Consider the following 19259-nt stretch of genomic DNA (forward strand, 5'->3'; position numbering starts at 1 on the left):
CCTGGCAGTCAAAAATAGAGACAGCAGTTACAGTTAACAATCAGTAACAACTTGTGCTGGAATTTAACTACCCGATAAATATATGGGACTAGCAGTTTAGCTCAAAAATTTTCAGAGATAAAGCAACTATATCATTCAAGGATGAATGACGCTTAAAGTACATGAGCAAAACCATGTTGAAGTGATGATGACACACCTACCAAGTACACAAATCCAGCAGCCTTAGCAACTCTTTCAGCTATTAAAAAAGTTGGGAGTTTTTTTGCTATTGAAAGCAAGCAGGCAAGAAAGTGTTGCTTTCACTAAAGCATGTTTGACTTCAATACATTGTTCTCTCTAGAAAATCCAACGTTACTTGCCCTTAAATAATTTATGTTAAATTAGGAATATATTTTTATACTCAAGAGAAAGAAAGGCAAAACGAAGAGGAAAGAGATGAAACAGAAGAATCTTCCATCCTAATAGTACAGACTTCAAACATTACTTCATTTGCAATATCGATAGTCTCTCTCTCATCAGTTTAAAAATTAAAAATGTTTAACTCTCTATCACAGATACACACACATGCATGTATTCTGGACAAGAGATAAGCAAATGAGCTCAGTAAGTACATTTACATGAAAATGTATTTGTACATGCTGTTTTCCAGGAAACATCTGGTTTGGCACAGTTATTTCAGTTGAAAATAAAATATGTTTCTGATTTGATGGGTAAGAAAGTGATTTTACGGAACATCAAGGAATCCATCTTCCATGAATGTTTACTACAGATGTGAAAATGAGATGCTGTATCACGTGCATAATGCTCTACATTTGGTAGTGCATAAAATTCCTGACTTCTGAACAGCAGATTTTATCCTTCTGCATTGCCAACTTAACAGCGCTTCATCAAGAGAGAGACGTTTTAGACTCCAAGATATTCAAGCAAATTAATATATAGCATATTTCTGAGCAACTCCTTCTTTTCCTACACTTAGCTGAAGTAGGATAGCTGGTATCCAGCAATCTTCCACTACAGACAATTAACAACTGTGCTGACTAAATCTCAAGACTAAGACATCAGAGGCAAACGCAAAACAATTTGTATATTTCAGACTCCCAGAAGGAAAACCAAGTCTCTCTGCTCACAAAGTCCAGCTCTGTGCATTTACATGAGACCCGCTGAGCGGGAACAAGCACAACAGATGAGGAATTCAATAAAAGGAGCACACAGTTGATGGTAGGGGGATGCAAAAGGGGTCACTTCTCCCCCGGCCTGCTTACCTGCCTACCAACCACCTCCTCCACCCCCCAGCCACCACACGGTATGAAGCCAGCATACGCCAGGGCAGCACATGAAGACCAAGAGCAGCTGGAACAGCCACTGAAAAGCAAAGGGGCATCTTACTTGGAGGTCTGCACCTCCGAGTAAGGACAGAGCCTGAGGAAAACCCCTTTGGAAAAGCTGGGCCATAAGCATAGACAAAAAAGAGGAAACAAAAAAAAAAAAAAAAAAACAAAAGAGAATATGCCATTTGAATTTCTAGTTTTCATTTCACCTCCCAGAAGATAAATGAATTGCACATGGTCTTGTCAAACCTACATTTTGATAAGACTTTTTATGTCTTTGAGGTTTGAAAAAGATCTCTTAGGAAGCATGAACTGACACATGAGAGAGAAGAAATCTTCAAAGCGGTTTAACCTTATGACCAACCAAGAAATAAGAAAACCAGAAAATAAGAAAGGATGACACATTTAGTTCTGACACTCATATATCGATAAGGTATAACCACCATAGATATGAAATACAACTGCCAAATTATAATTTATAAATCTTGGGGAGGATTTAAATTTGGTGTTTTAAAATTCTACCAGATATTAAAATAGAGTTGAAAGATGGCTCCAAAGTAATTTATTCACTGATAAACTATTGGCTCAATAGCTTTCCTTCTGCAATAGAAGATGCAAATATTTTTGCTCCTAAAATATTATTGATGGACACATCATTCTTCCTATTACTGTCTCCCTAGACTACACTGGTATTAAACCTTTCTCATTCTTATTTTTAAGAAAGTTTTTTTCTTTTGTCTTCTTTCATTTTCACTCAGCAGAAAAGAAATATTTCCTTTTCAATCACTCCTGCTGAAACTAAATTCTGAACATATAACTACTAATCTCTTGACCATGAGATCCACAACTTAATCTCCACTATATACCTATTTGCCTTTTGAAACAGGGACATAGATATGTGTGGAAGACACAATATCAGATAAGGTAGTATAATAGATTTTCTGGTTCAAATTTGCAATTTTTCACCTTCTAGAGTACTAAATTTGTCAGAGCCTAATGAGCTTAGTAACTCTTCCTCAATAAAAAAAACTTGTTTTACACCCATCAAGAATTTCATTTAGGTAGCACATATAGAGTTTTTGTATAAAAAAACGCTGATAGGTGGTATTAAACATCTTCAGAGAGTTTTATTCAGTTTTATCAACACTATCATTCCTCTTTTCCTGTAGAGTCAAATTGTCAGTAGTTAAAAATCGTCTTACTCACAAAAGACAGGTAATGCCTGGCTAGCAAGGAGAACAATTCCAGAATGAATAATATTTTAAAAGCATATTTAACCTACCCTAGCCTACCACTGAAAACTGGAAGAACAGAATAAACACTGAAAAAATATGCTTCCATTGAAAAATGTTCCAAATGACTTTGATAGCTACAATTAGTTGGTTGGATTAAGCCATTTAACTGAATCACCAAATTCAGCAAAATAAGCACAAGTTTTGTGGCCCCACTCTCCTTGCCCTACAGTAGCCAACAAAAAAAGCTATCAGCAGTAGTCCTTGAAGAAAAATGAATGATCTTCCTCTATAACAGGCAAAGTCTCCTCCTGCTCCTTCCCACAGCCCCCAGTGGAGGGCTACTCCCAGAAGGTTTTAAATCAGCCTTTAAGCAGTTACTGCTGCAGCAGGTAGAGATGCTCAACTGTCGCCATCTCTGAAATACTATTTTTCAGTTTTCAGACAACTTTTCATGCTAAATCTGTTTTGTTTGGCTTTTTTTTTTTCTTCATGTTAACTTTCTGCCCTTAGCTTAATGACTTTGAGAGGAATTAGCAAAGAAGAAAAGCATACAGCCACTTCAGAGAACGAGGTTAAGCAGTTTGGTTTTACCTTTTTGCTGAGTCTTTTTCTGAGGCTCTCTGGTATTTACACATCTTAGCAGAAAGACTTCATATTTTTTCAGAACAGAACCACCTGGAGCTATGAGAGCACTGCTCGTATGGCAATTCCCCCAGATGGTGCTATGTTGGATGCTGTTGAAAAATCTCACTTAGCAAGTGCCTCAAGGAGACTTGTCAGACCATGGGAAGGTGACATCTCCATGGAGTCAGCTGAACTCAGCAATCTCAGCTCATCAGGTCCTGCCCCGGTGCGGAGGCAGCGAAGAGGAAAAGAGAAGCACAGAGCTGAAGGAAGGGAAGGAGGATTATAAGGCTAGGGAAACTGGACAAAGAAAGAGGCAGAGACAGAAAAAAGCACCTGCCTGTTTCTGCCTTTCTTTAGAATAAGACGTAATAACTGTAGACCATACATGGAAAAACTGATTTTCAATTATGCTCACTGTAGAGAGATTGCAGTCTAGGAAAATAGGCTCTGATTATTTTTTAGCTTGTTAACAGAGACAGTAAACATAGTTTTGATTACTTGAATACTTTTTCCTACCTATTCCACTTTAGAATTTCTTTTGTAGTATATCCTTATATTCAGTAGCTACTCAGCACACAAATGATTGAATATCATAGAATAAACCCAGTTGAAAATGCAAAGATTGGAATGATATCTCCCCAAGATTTTCCAAAATCCAGCCACAAGGCAGTAACTTTCAGAAGCTTGGGTTTGCCTGGTCTGGAGCCAGCCAGATATCAAGCCTTTCCAAGGTTTTTTTTCCAAGGTCCAATTACTACTACAGAGAAAAACAGACACTACTTCACAAACTGGCTAAGTACTTCCACTAGCCAATAGGGCTAACAAAACTGAGCTAATAAAAGTTAAGAGTGAAAATAGAGGGAAAATCCTGACCATTTTCCAGTCAAGAGAAAAACACTCATTGACTGCTTCACCATCATGACTGTATCTGTAATTTCCAGTATTTATGGGTTTTAGAAAACCTTTGAAAAGGAAATTTTTAGCACATGAAAGATGTAAATTTCCTACAAGGAATTCTTCTTAACTGCATATCCTCCCTTTTTTTAAAATCTGTAGACAGTTTTTCACCTAGCTCTTACACAGAGAAATTTACACATAAGTTTTCATAAGAAGAGTTTGGTGAACTGTTTCTTTGCTGTTAATAAAAATATCTCAATTTGGAAGGACAGTTACATTGATGTTTAAGTACTTATAATTAAATATACATAAATTAACCACCATGCATAAGTACCTAAGAAAAATAACATTAATTTAGCATGAAAGCATGTGGGTTTTTTTAATTTTCAAGCCTGTTTTGATTATAAACATGGTTAAATAATGTATTTAATATTTGAGAGGGGGACTGAGAATGAATGTCAAGTGATATTTTTTAATACTATAAAAAATTGTACAGATAACAAATATTTATTTTGCAATGAGGCTAACCAAATCTTCATGGCTAAGCTAGAACGCAAAGCTATAAACCAGCATAGCAGTCTATCTGGTTTATATATGTTCTACAGAGATGGCATGCTTCCAGTCTGGAGAAAAATGCATAACAACATGTCGTTACTGAAGTTAATTAACATGCTATTCCCAGAGAACCACTCAATCACAGACTTAGAGGTAGTAATGGATTGGCAAAAATACACTGTTCCAAGTGGATAAATGATGCTCAAACTGACCTTTGAAAAACACAAATTTATTAAACACTTCATCATATAGTGCATTTTTAAGTGTACTTCCTTTGGAAGGAATTAGGTGTACACCACTTCTGTCTGTTTTTACTTTCATGATATAAATAATAAAAAAGGGCACTGTGCCCCAGACAGCTAGTCTAAGCCAAGCCAGGTCAGTGATCATCATGGAGACCCTTAATAACTTGTAAATACTTTAAAAATAAAATAAGTTGTCCTAGCAGCATTGGAACAATTCCTGTCCTGTTTAAAACCTCCTTCATCAGCCTTACCCTCATATGGGGCTCCTAATGTGCTTTCTCTTTTCCATTCAACCATTCAATTTCACTAAACTCATCTCATGTATTAAATCCTTTTGATTATTCTTTTACAAGCTGGGTTAAAATTGGCCAATGGCTTTAAAAGCCATTAGGAGAGAAAGACAGAAAGGTACATGTGACATTTAGTTTTGCTCTTTTTACCTAAAACCAAGTAATACAATTTGATATCTTCTGAATTGTAGGTGTTCTATATGTAGCACAATAAGACTACAGCGCTGCCAGAGATGGCATGCCTTCAAATTAACCAATTTCTTATGGTTGGAGATTAAAAGAAGATAGTATTCTGAAGACAGTGTTTTCCTACCCTCCGGTGCCAATGGAGTTGAAATTTTCTAAGTAGGAACTGACCTCAGAGAAGTTAAAAATGTATAGAAATTTCTCCTGTTTCAAGATAAATGTGATACAGAAAAATAGTCCCTATAGTGGAATGCACTGGATACCTGGACTGTAGCAACAGCAGAAGGAAATAACTATCTTCCAGCAATGACCATCTCATCTATTTTCTTGATAGATACAAAATAAGGAGAGAGACTGCAGCATGAATTCTGATCCACTGTTTCCACGTGCCAGAAGAGGAAGATGACATCAGCTGCCACAAAAGAAGAAGAATATCTGAACAAGAACAATGGGGAAAAAAGAGTCACTGAGGGAAAAAAAAAACATGGAATGAATAAAGGCTTTGAAGATGAGCTAAGTTACAAGAAAAATGTCAACAAAAAATAACTATATGTGACAAAAAATCCATAACAGGAGTTTTATACAAGAAAGACAGTGACCTGTTAGAGCAAGTCCAGAGGAGGGCCACAAAAATGGTCAGAGGTATGGAACTCATCTCCTATGGAGAAGACTGAAAGAGTTGGAGTTGTTCAGCCTGGAGAAGGGAAGGCTCTGGGGAAACCTTATCATGACATTTCCATACTTAAAGGTAGCTTATAAGATGGGCACAGACTTTTCAGTAGGGCGTGTTGCAATAGGACAAGAAGTAATGGTTTTAAACTAAAAGATGGTAGAGTTAGATTAGATATAAGGAAGAAATTCTTTAGAATGAGCATGGTGAAACATTGGAACGGGTTGCCCAGAGAAGCTGTGGATGCCCCGTCATTGGAAGTGTTTGAGGTCAGATTGGATGGGGCTTTGAGCAACCTGGTCTAGTGAAAGATGTCCCTGCCATGTATTGCAGAGGGGTTGGACTAGATGATCTTCAGTGGTGCCTTCCAACCCAAACCATATTATGATTCTATAATTTTTATCCCATCCAAGTCAAGTTTAATAATGAAACATACATGCTCAATATGTATCAAACATAGCATCCAAGGTCTTTAAGATTAAAACATGCTACCTGTAATTGGTGAAGATCAATATGAACCACAGTCTGCTTAGAAAAATCGTTTTCCAGAAGAAAGGAAGAAAACGAAAAGCATTGTTCATAAAAATGAAAGTATTTCTCAAGAAGAAGGGAGTTTCTGTACCCAAGCCTCATTTGTGGCTACTAAAGAAAAAGCTCCTTTCCTCAGATATTGCAGCTACATTGAAAAGAGGCAAGGGCATTGAGGCCACTGCCTATTTAGTGAAAGAACAGAGATGCTGGCTCATAATGAAAAGGTCAAAATTAGGTAGAAAATAAACATTAAGTATGGAAAAAAAACCAGTGTTTTAGAAACAAATGCATTATTATTTTTGCAAGAAGACTGGTTAACAGGAGTAGGAGGTGAAATAATGAGAATACTTTTGGTCTCTGCAATTGGGAAATAAACAATGGTCTATGACATACAGCTGAATGATTTGAAATAGATGAGAAAGCAGAATGAAGAGCCTTTTCTCCATTTTAGAGACGGAACGAGATCCTTATTACCACACTGACATTTCTAAGGGTGAAATTTTCATTTATTTTAAGTAAAAGTAAGACACTGGAGTGTAAATCTCCTTAAGCATATATCAACTTATTTCTCTGTCAATCTCTTATTTGCACTACCAGTTAAGCTACCAATGAGAGAAGCTGAACTTGGAGAGCCTGTCATACCTTTATAGGTACATTATTGTTGGAGCAGAGAACATGGTTTTCCATTAATGAGCCAACAAGGCCCAGTTTTGGGACAGAGAGTCAGGAGGCATCAGGTGGGATGATACTGCCTTGGGGAAGAAAAGCCATGATTGAGAGAATTGTTGATTCATTTTTTCATAAGCTTTTCCCCAGCAGTTAATGGAGGGCTGTGCTGCTGCACTGAAACCCCACAGAGCAGAAAGCTGCTTCATCCCAAGTAGAGGCTGACAAGGGAGTGCCAAAGATGGTGCCCATTCTGCTGCCGTGGAAGCAGTTAAACATCGTGAGAAAAAAATCACACGTCCTTGGCACCCACTTTGCATACAGTGAGTGTTTGCACCCATTTTATCAGTATGTCAGCCACTGGCGATTTAAAATGCAATTTTGACAATGTGAAAAACTACACTATTATCAGATTATTGGCTTTACCTAGATTTGAAAGTAAAATTTAAAAAGGGGAGCAAACAATTTGCAAGTGTTACCTGTTCTAAGGAAAAGTCGTATCTTAGTAATATCTTCAAAAAATAGTTGATTGCTTTCAGTTCAATAACTATTTTATTCTTGCTTCCTTGTTAAAACTTTAAGTAATCAACATCATGTTATTTTTTTAAAATATAAGTTAACATTGATGGGTTTTTCTTTCTTACATAATCAGCTTTGCATCCTTTATATTTCTACAGTTGATAGGATTGGTAGTACTTGGACTAAGCTTACAAAAAACTTTTTCTTTTAGTTACTTTTATCATACACTATTTTTACTAAATCTCTGAGAGGCCTGCAAAAGATTCTTTACAAAAGATAATAAATACTTTGTCTGGAAAATTAAGTTTCAAGATCAGTAGGAAACAGGAAACAAAGATTTGAAACGGAAATAATTTTGACAAAAGTAGATCTCTGGTTTTAATTTATCCAGCAGTGATAAAACTCTAATCAGCAACAGATTAGAGAATTTTTTTAATTAAGGAAATTAATATAGACTGAAGCTCTTTTATGAAAACGCATTTCAAAAGGCAGCAGAATCTTAGGACATTCTTAAATCACGAGGGAAAGGAAGTAATCCTCAAGAATGATAGCAGACTTGCACTGAAATTTTTCTTTTAAAAGGGTAATGTATGCAAGAGAAAACAGAGAAAATACATCCTATGCAATATTCTGGAAAGTAAATTATAGTGAGAGATCCTAGTCTTTAACATAAGGTGTGAAATTGTGAAATAAAGGAAATTCCTTCAAAAAGGAAACTGCTAAAATTAACTCAGGACACTTCTGATCCTTGAATCCGGCACAATATCATCCTGAGGCAACCAATTTGCTTCTTGAGTAGCTGGACTGAAGAGCCTCTTGGAAGTTCTCACAGCTCTACTAGATGTGGTCACCATGGGCTCCCAGACACCTGGGGACAGCCCTTTGCTGTGACCAGCCCTGGTTGGAGTCCTGCTTGTTCACCCCCGTGCGGGTCAGGGGCACAGCTCAGGAGGCCCTGAAGAGGAAATCCCATAGGATGCCCATGAGCCTGGCAGGGGGAAGGTTTAGCCGGGCACAACAGCCTGCAGATAGTTCTGATGTAGGGAATAGAGCTGCCCTAAAGTGGGTAGAACAAACCCTAAGTGACCTTATGTTTAGATACCTTCATGTTTGGCATCTTCTACATCATGGCCCTAATTACTGGACTGGAAGCTAACAGGGGAAAGTGAAGTCTCTAGCCATAAACTACTTTTGCTGCTCTTAGTGCTAAGAGACACATTAGAGCCATCTGGATAAACAATGGGAGCATTCCTTCTGCCTAATCCCTATCTGCTATACTATTTCCACCTCGCTTGAATTTATCACACCGCTCTTTTTTGGTTTGGGCTTTTTTTTTTTTTTCATCAAGATATCTCCAATATTTTAGATCTCTCCTCTGCCTTTTACGTGCCAGAAACTTCCAAAATTACTTTGTGCTAACCTGCCTTTCATATTGTAAATTTTCAATTAAAAGAGAAATGCAATGAGAAGTATTTAATACCCATAAACAATTCACACTGCTGCCATTACACAGGGAGCAAGTGGTGCTCGTTAGCAGCATGATAAGCACAACCCTGAATTAAGATCCTTTATAACAAACTTCCTACACAGAGGGAGTGGTGGGCTACGCCTGCTGCAATTGCATACACACCTGAAAGAGCAGGGAGCCCACCTGAGGGGCTGGGGCTCCCCTTCAGCCCACCGAGCATTTGCTGTCTGCTCAAAGTTAGTCCTCCAAGTTGACTCTACCGTTGGTGAGATGTGGGCACCAACAAGGCTAGGCTGACCTGGCGCTGCGGATGGCCACAGATTATTTATCTTAAATCTAAACGAATAAGCTATGCGTATCTCAGATCCTGTAGTTCACTTTGAGGGCACACTTCAGAGGGGAATTCAGTCCAAGCATTAAATCAGTTTGAAAAAAATCCTGAATCATACTCGTGGCTACAAACACAATAACTGATATTAACTCTTCTAAAAGAAAGTACTGTTGCTAAACCCAAATGTACAGTAAAGTGTTCTCCAAAGAATGCTTGACTTAACCACACTTCTGTAGCTAGGATGTCAATAAAATACTTCATAAATTTTGGGGTTGCTATTAGGTCTTCATGAATAAATCAGTCTACAACCACTGTGAGCAGGCTTTTTTCCTTGCTTCCTTTAAAATGCTAATAGTTTTAGCAATCATATAGTTCAAATGGTTTGTGCCATTTGATTAGACAAGTACTTCATGCCTACAGACTCTCCTGGTGTTATTCTCTAGCCTGATATTAAATATTCTTATTATTCTTAAATATGGGAGGAAAATTCTTGAGAACTGAAAATCTTCCCCGCTGAGAAATCCACATCAATGCAGTAACTGGTGTTACAAACAAAAAGTTCAGAGCATCTCCACTACTCTAAGGAGATTATAGTCCTGCAAGGGTATAAAAAATTTATTGGAGTTTCATAGATAGCTATTTTTTTCCCTTCTCTGGCTGGATTATATTCTGTCTGGAGAGAATGAAGGAAGGTCTCCTGACCTTCTAATGCTGACTGTGATTACTGTGTTAAATGTCACTCCTTGCTCTTATTTAAATGCATGTACCTTTTCTTTCTTGTTTCTGTTCCTTTTCCCTGAAAATTCATCTCTAGATAAAAAATTTACTTTTAAATTGCAGTAACATTGTGTCAGTACATATCTACACTTGAATGTAACAAATAGAGTTTTAAAGTCAAATTGGTTTTGTCCCTAGGAGATAAAAAATATAAAATACCTCCACAGTTACTTCCTTTCATTGCGTTTGGAATGCTCCTCCAGTTCATAGGATGCAAGATTGGCATCATTGATTTTCATGGTTACCGCGTCTCAATACAGTATATATCAATTTAGAAATAAAAAGGCAGCTTCCTAACCATCTGCACCTTGGACAGTCAACACAAACTAGAAGACTAGGAGGATTTTATATTCTTTTTTTTCCCATTATGACCAGGAATAAACGTTCTGTAGACCAAATCTTACCTTTGCTTATATTCCAGTAATTCTACTGCCTTTATCACCTGCTTTTGGAGACAGCTGTAACACCATCACATCTTATACAGTGAGATTCATCAGTGCATCATCTCCTTCAGCAGAGGCTGCGTATCCTACCAGCTAATATTTCTCCAGCGTGGCACTAACTGTGGCTTTGCTTGAAGAAGAACAGTACCACAACTTCTTGGCACAAAATACGTAAGACATTGGTCCAGTGGGACACTATGTATTAATGTCAGTGCTATTATCATTGTATCAATGCTTCCAAAGCCAGACAACCCATCTTTGTCCTTTTGGTTTCTTCTTGAAAGCTCACTGGCACTCAAAAATCAATTCCAGATTGAAGACTAACTTGTCCTTAAAAGGCATAAAATTTTTTAGTTTGTATCTTATAGCACTCAAAAATCGATTCCAGATTGAAGACTAACTTGTCCTTAAAAGGCATAAAATTTTTTAGTTTGTATCTTATACAAAACAATTTCAATTTGAACAAATACTGGAATTAACATTTGTCACGGAACCTTACCACAGCATTTATTCAATCCAAACACCAAAAACAACGCAGTAGAACATGATGGATTTCATGTACCTTGTAATGTTCATATATATTTGCAATGAACACCAAAAAAGCCCCCACATTTGATCTCAAAGACCCTTCATTCTGATCTAAGCTTTAAAAAAGGGGGTTTTTCAATAGCATTTTTAGCCTGGATTTTGGTATCAAAATGTTCTTTTAAATATCATTGGTAAACAGACACTATTTTTAGAACATACTTATTAATTGACAAACTTTTGATAAAATATTTTTTTATGTGAGACAGTCTCACATAACTACTGAAAATATATAGCATTGTCTATGTATATACATGTGTGTGTTTATATATAAACATAGATATAAACATAAAGATACAGATGTACAACTATCAAAGTTGATTTAAATTTTTAAAGCTATTTTATGCTGTGCTCATAACCAATTGCATTTTTCAGATTAATGAGGAAATAATATTTATCTTGAATTGCCATGGTTGAAAATGTTGCTCTTAAGCCGGTAAATGTCAGTGTGGGGAGCCCCCCAGGCTGAGCATGGAAGAGGCAGAAAAGAGAGAGGGAAGGATGCTTGGTTTTGACATGATTTCATCTGTGCAACTCTTCCCTCCTGTGCATATGCACTACCATGGAGATTTTAAAAGAGATGAACTGTTTTATTACCTTCAGAATTTCTGCTTCATGCAGGGAACACGTTCAGCAGAGAGACGTAGTAAAAAGATCGGTACAGCTTTATTCCTTATGATTAGTGTGAACTGGTGCCAAAAACACCCGAACACCACTGTTGCAGCTGCGATATCCTGCAGGAGTTTAGGTTCCAATTCAATCTCAGCCCCAAATTTCTTTGTCATTTTGAACAGGTACTACCGGGTATCGCATTTGCTAAGGGGAAGGAAACAATATTCCCCAACCTCACAATGGCAGGTTAGGGTTGAATTAAATAGCATCTTGCTGCCAGCACGCATTTGCCTATACATTGTAAAAGAAAATAAAATCTTAATTGAATGCTGGGTGGAAATCAAAAGTTGTATGGGCTGTGTGGCAACACCTCTCTCCACTCTGAGCTTGGGGGACATATAAATGTATATATCTCATGCCTCTTAAATTTATCAACTATCACACTTATCTCTGTATTTAGGAAGAAAGGTGAGCAAATAATATATCCATTCATCATCCATTCAATGTCTGCTCACTTCTGACCTTGCTCAGATCCAAAATCCCTCAGTTCAGAACTAAGCTGAAATTAGATTTATTTTCTAAATTTTCACATATTCTCCTCCCCCAATCCCAACTGGTTCTTAACCTTATGTTTATGTCTCTGTGACAACCTGGTGAGTTGACCTTGGCTGATGGCTGATGGCCAGGTGCCCACCCAGCTACTTTCTCACTCCTCATCCTCAGCAGCACGGGGGGAGAAAATAAGATGGCAAAGCTCATGGGTTGAGATAGGGACAATAAAATTGCTTACCAAGGGCTGAAGCTCATGCCATGCTCCTGCATGGGCTCTCCACAGGCTGCAGGGAACACATCCACCTGCTGCAGTGCAGGACCCTCCACAGGCTGCAGGGTGGGTATCTGCTCTGGTGTGGTCCTCCATGGGCTGCAGGTGAGTGTCTGCTCCAGGGCCTGGAGTACCTCCTCCCCTCCTTCTTCACTGACCTTGTTGTCTACAGGGCTGTTTCTCTCACATTTTCTCACTCCTTTCTCACAGCTGCTGCACTGTATTTTTTACCTTTTCTTTAATATCTTTTGCAGAGGCACCACCATCTGATGGGCACAGCTTTGGGCAGCAGTGAGTCCATGTTGGAGCCACCTGGAAGTGTCTCTGTCTGACCCAGGGGCAGCTCCTGATCTCCTCTCGCAGAGGCCAACTCTGCAGCCTCCCCCCATACCAAAAACCTTACCACATAAACCTAGTACGGGCTAATAACTTTTCTTGCATCTTTTCAACTCTATTTGAATACTGGTTCACACTAGGCCATTGGTATGAACACATCAAAACTTTGGGGGACTTCAGACTCCAGTGTGTACAGAGAGAAACTATGAGAAAAAAACCTGGAGTCCTTAGAAAAACATGCTGAAGAATTCTCTTTCTTACTTTATAGGAAAGCGAGAAATATTTCATTAATCTTCTCACAAAGTATTTGCTCCAGTATCTCCGACATTTGCTAAAGCCAACATCTACCATTTTCTTCCATAACACTCCACTGTTCATTTTTAGTACCACTTGAATGACATGACACTTTTCAAAACCTACTGTGAAAGCAGTGTATCAGTCTAGTGCTTAGAACAGATAAAATTCATTATTCAAGCACCAGCGTTACTGACAGTATATCAAAAAGGTCAAATGAGCAGATTAAAAACTTGCAGTATGAATTAAACATATCAGCTGATCTTTATGACAGTGAATACGTTTCACACAGACAACAGAGATTTGTACGTTTTCTGTTAACAGATTTGGGCACATCTTTTGCACTTTCTGCTTGAGGAAGTGCAAAATATGTTTTGAGAGAGGCAGATGACAAGCAACAAAATAATAAGAATGTGAAATGTTGCACATTGCCACTTTAAAGGGAAATGTTGACTGAGAGTTGTAATAGAAAGAAAAAGTATCATTTTTAATCCTCTTAAATATTCAATACCTTTCTGGCTAGAGAGGTGGGTCGAAATTTTCTGTACATAAATACCACATATACAAACAGATAATTTTCCGGTTTTGATCTTTAAAGCATTCTGTAAAGGGCTTACAGCAGTCAGATTCACTTTGTAGGGTGTATGCAGTCATTGCTAATCTAGGAAGCATAATTTTAAACAGAGTACTTGAATCAGAGTCCATAGGACTAAAAAACCCATACATAGGAATACAAAATCCAGACACAGAGAGTAATGCAGATTTCTAACCATTATGCTGAGCAGCCTAGTTTGATATATAAACATATATATACATATATTTCATGTTGGGTTTTATTCCTGGTCTCTGAAAGCAGCAAACTCCCAAGAAAGCAGCTGTGACTCATTTTTCTCACTGACCTCTTCCAGATATTGTCTTTCCTATACTGGAACATGTTGGAGGCACCAGTGTTTACAGTCAACACTCCTTTAAACAGGACTGGTCTGACAGAGCTTTGTCAAGAAAAGGCCATGCATAGGCTTTATAGGTCACAGTCACAGTTACCACAATTTTCAACCTTTCCACACTTCACATTTAGTCTAAATTTTCAAAATAGTAAAACTACTGGATGCCAAAACTACCATTTCCCACCTGATCAAGAATGCTTTGCACTTTGCAAAATAGCTCATTTGCACCTCTTTTCTTCCCCTGTGGTCATCTTTGGTCTCAATTTAGATTGCTAATTGCTGTGTGATGGACACCATCTCTCCAGAGGGCCACAGGAAAATTCAGGTTAGAAGGACCTGCAGGGGTCCAACAACCTGCTTGAACTAGGCTGAGCCACGAAGTCAGCCCAGATTGCTCAAGGCATCATCCAGTCAGGTCTTGAAAAGCCCCAAGGATGGAAACTGTACAACTGTGCCTGTGGTCAGTGACCTTCTTCATGGAGAAAAGTGTTTCCTCATATGCAGTCTGAACCTCTCTTGTTTCAGTTCATGCCTGTTGTATCTTCTCCCACCATGCACTGTGATGAAGACCCTGGCTCTCTCTTCTGAATGACCTCCCCATAGATACTGGGGATCTGCTGTTAGGTCACCCCAAAACTGTCTCCTCTCCAAGACAAACAAAACTCCATCCCCCAGCTTCTCCTCACAGGGCTCCAGTCCCTAACCATCCCAGCAGCCTTCTGCTGAATTTGCTGCAGTTGATCAACATCTTTTTTTTTTGTTAGGTGACCCAAAACTTAATGCAGAATCTTGCTGTGGTCTAAAGAACGTTGAAGGAAAGGGGATTGTCATTTCCCTTTACCGGCAGGCTGCACTGTTTTTGATACTACCCAGGATGCTATCGGCCTTCTTTCCAACAGGGCACACTGCATTCATGTGCCACTCACCATCTGCCACAGCCCCCAGGATCTCTTCAGCAGAGTGCTTCCCCACCAGTCTGTCCCCATCCTGCATCAATGCCAGCCATTCCTCCTTCCCAGGGGCTGGACTTTGAAGTTGGCCCTACTGAATTTAATAAATTTACTATCATTGGAAGTGTTTGAGGTCAGATTGGATGGGGCTTTGAGCAACCTGGTCTAGTGAAAGATGTCCCTGCCATGTATTGCAGAGGGGTTGGACTAGATGATCTTCAGTGGTGCCTTCCAACCCAAACCATATTATGATTCTATAATTTTTATCCCATCCAAGTCAAGTTTAATAATGAAACATACATGCTCAATATGTATCAAACATAGCATCCAAGGTCTTTAAGATTAAAACATGCTACCTGTAATTGGTGAAGATCAATATGAACCACAGTCTGCTTAGAAAAATCGTTTTCCAGAAGAAAGGAAGAAAATGAAAAGCATTGTTCATAAAAATGAAAGTATTTCTCAAGAAGAAGGGAGTTTCTGTACCCAAGCCTCATTTGTGGCTACTAAAGAAAAAGCTCCTTTCCTCAGATATTGCAGCTACATTGAAAAGAGGCAAGGGCATTGAGGCCACTGCCTATTTAGTGAAAGAACAGAGATGCTGGCTCATAATGAAAAGGTCAAAATTAGGTAGAAAATAAACATTAAGTATGGAAAAAAAACCAGTGTTTTAGAAACAAATGCATTATTATTTTTGCAAGAAGACTGGTTAACAGGAGTAGGAGGTGAAATAATGAGAATACTTTTGGTCTCTGCAATTGGGAAATAAACAATGGTCTATGACATACAGCTGAATGATTTGAAATAGATGAGAAAGCAGAATGAAGAGCCTTTTCTCCATTTTAGAGACGGAACGAGATCCTTATTACCACACTGACATTTCTAAGGGTGAAATTTTCATTTATTTTAAGTAAAAGTAAGACACTGGAGTGTAAATCTCCTTAAGCATATATCAACTTATTTCTCTGTCAATCTCTTATTTGCACTACCAGTTAAGCTACCAATGAGAGAAGCTGAACTTGGAGAGCCTGTCATACCTTTATAGGTACATTATTGTTGGAGCAGAGAACATGGTTTTCCATTAATGAGCCAACAAGGCCCAGTTTTGGGACAGAGAGTCAGGAGGCATCAGGTGGGATGATACTGCCTTGGGGAAGAAAAGCCATGATTGAGAGAATTGTTGATTCATTTTTTCATAAGCTTTTCCCCAGCAGTTAATGGAGGGCTGTGCTGCTGCACTGAAACCCCACAGAGCAGAAAGCTGCTTCATCCCAAGTAGAGGCTGACAAGGGAGTGCCAAAGATGGTGCCCATTCTGCTGCCGTGGAAGCAGTTAAACATCGTGAGAAAAAAATCACACGTCCTTGGCACCCACTTTGCATACAGTGAGTGTTTGCACCCATTTTATCAGTATGTCAGCCACTGGCGATTTAAAATGCAATTTTGACAATGTGAAAAACTACACTATTATCAGATTATTGGCTTTACCTAGATTTGAAAGTAAAATTTAAAAAGGGGAGCAAACAATTTGCAAGTGTTACCTGTTCTAAGGAAAAGTCGTATCTTAGTAATATCTTCAAAAAATAGTTGATTGCTTTCAGTTCAATAACTATTTTATTCTTGCTTCCTTGTTAAAACTTTAAGTAATCAACATCATGTTATTTTTTTAAAATATAAGTTAACATTGATGGGTTTTTCTTTCTTACATAATCAGCTTTGCATCCTTTATATTTCTACAGTTGATAGGATTGGTAGTACTTGGACTAAGCTTACAAAAAACTTTTTCTTTTAGTTACTTTTATCATACACTATTTTTACTAAATCTCTGAGAGGCCTGCAAAAGATTCTTTACAAAAGATAATAAATACTTTGTCTGGAAAATTAAGTTTCAAGATCAGTAGGAAACAGGAAACAAAGATTTGAAACGGAAATAATTTTGACAAAAGTAGATCTCTGGTTTTAATTTATCCAGCAGTGATAAAACTCTAATCAGCAACAGATTAGAGAATTTTTTTAATTAAGGAAATTAATATAGACTGAAGCTCTTTTATGAAAACGCATTTCAAAAGGCAGCAGAATCTTAGGACATTCTTAAATCACGAGGGAAAGGAAGTAATCCTCAAGAATGATAGCAGACTTGCACTGAAATTTTTCTTTTAAAAGGGTAATGTATGCAAGAGAAAACAGAGAAAATACATCCTATGCAATATTCTGGAAAGTAAATTATAGTGAGAGATCCTAGTCTTTAACATAAGGTGTGAAATTGTGAAATAAAGGAAATTCCTTCAAAAAGGAAACTGCTAAAATTAACTCAGGACACTTCTGATCCTTGAATCCGGCACAATATCATCCTGAGGCAACCAATTTGCTTCTTGAGTAGCTGGACTGAAGAGCCTCTTGGAAGTTCTCACAGCTCTACTAGATGTGGTCACCATGGGCTCCCAGACACCTGGGGACAGCCCTTTGCTGTGACCAGCCCTGGTTGGAGTCCTGCTTGTTCACCCCCGTGCGGGTCAGGGGCACAGCTCAGGAGGCCCTGAAGAGGAAATCCCATAGGATGCCCATGAGCCTGGCAGGGGGAAGGTTTAGCCGGGCACAACAGCCTGCAGATAGTTCTGATGTAGGGAATAGAGCTGCCCTAAAGTGGGTAGAACAAACCCTAAGTGACCTTATGTTTAGATACCTTCATGTTTGGCATCTTCTACATCATGGCCCTAATTACTGGACTGGAAGCTAACAGGGGAAAGTGAAGTCTCTAGCCATAAACTACTTTTGCTGCTCTTAGTGCTAAGAGACACATTAGAGCCATCTGGATAAACAATGGGAGCATTCCTTCTGCCTAATCCCTATCTGCTATACTATTTCCACCTCGCTTGAATTTATCACACCGCTCTTTTTTGGTTTGGGCTTTTTTTTTTTTTTCATCAAGATATCTCCAATATTTTAGATCTCTCCTCTGCCTTTTACGTGCCAGAAACTTCCAAAATTACTTTGTGCTAACCTGCCTTTCATATTGTAAATTTTCAATTAAAAGAGAAATGCAATGAGAAGTATTTAATACCCATAAACAATTCACACTGCTGCCATTACACAGGGAGCAAGTGGTGCTCGTTAGCAGCATGATAAGCACAACCCTGAATTAAGATCCTTTATAACAAACTTCCTACACAGAGGGAGTGGTGGGCTACGCCTGCTGGAAATTGCATACACACCTGAAAGAGCAGGGAGCCCACCTGAGGGGCTGGGGCTCCCCTTCAGCCCACTGAGCATTTGCTGTCTGCTCAACGTTAGTCCTCCAAGTTTACTCTACCGTTGGTGAGATGTGGGCACCAACAAGGCTAGGCTGACCTGGCACTGAGGATGGCCACAGATTATTTATCTTAAATCTAAACGAACAAGCTATGCGTATCTCAGATCCTGTAGTTCACTTTGAGGGCACACTTCGGAGGGGAATTCAGTCCAAGCATTAAATCAGTTTGAAAAAAATCCTGAATCATACTTGTGGCTACAAACACAATAACTGATATTAACTCTTCTAAAAGAAAGTACTGTTGCTAAACCCAAATGTACAGTAAAGTGTTCTCCAAAGAATGCTTGACTTAACCACACTTCTGTAGCTAGGATGTCAATAAAATACTTCATAAATTTTGGGGTTGCTATTAGGTCTTCATGAATAAATCAGTCTACAACCACTGTGAGCAGGCTTTTTTCCTTGCTTCCTTTAAAATGCTAATAGTTTTAGCAATCATATAGTTCAAATGGTTTGTGCCATTTGATTAGACAAGTACTTCATGCCTACAGACTCTCCTGGTGTTATTCTCTAGCCTGATATTAAATATTCTTATTATTCTTAAATATGGGAGGAAAATTCTTGAGAACTGAAAATCTTCCCCGCTGAGAAATCCACATCAATGCAGTAACTGGTGTTACAAACAAAAAGTTCAG

Source organism: Calidris pugnax, unplaced genomic scaffold (genome assembly GCF_001431845.1).
Source record: "Calidris pugnax isolate Ruff unplaced genomic scaffold, ASM143184v1 scaffold51, whole genome shotgun sequence".
Classification (NCBI taxonomy): Eukaryota; Metazoa; Chordata; class Aves; order Charadriiformes; family Scolopacidae; genus Calidris; species Calidris pugnax.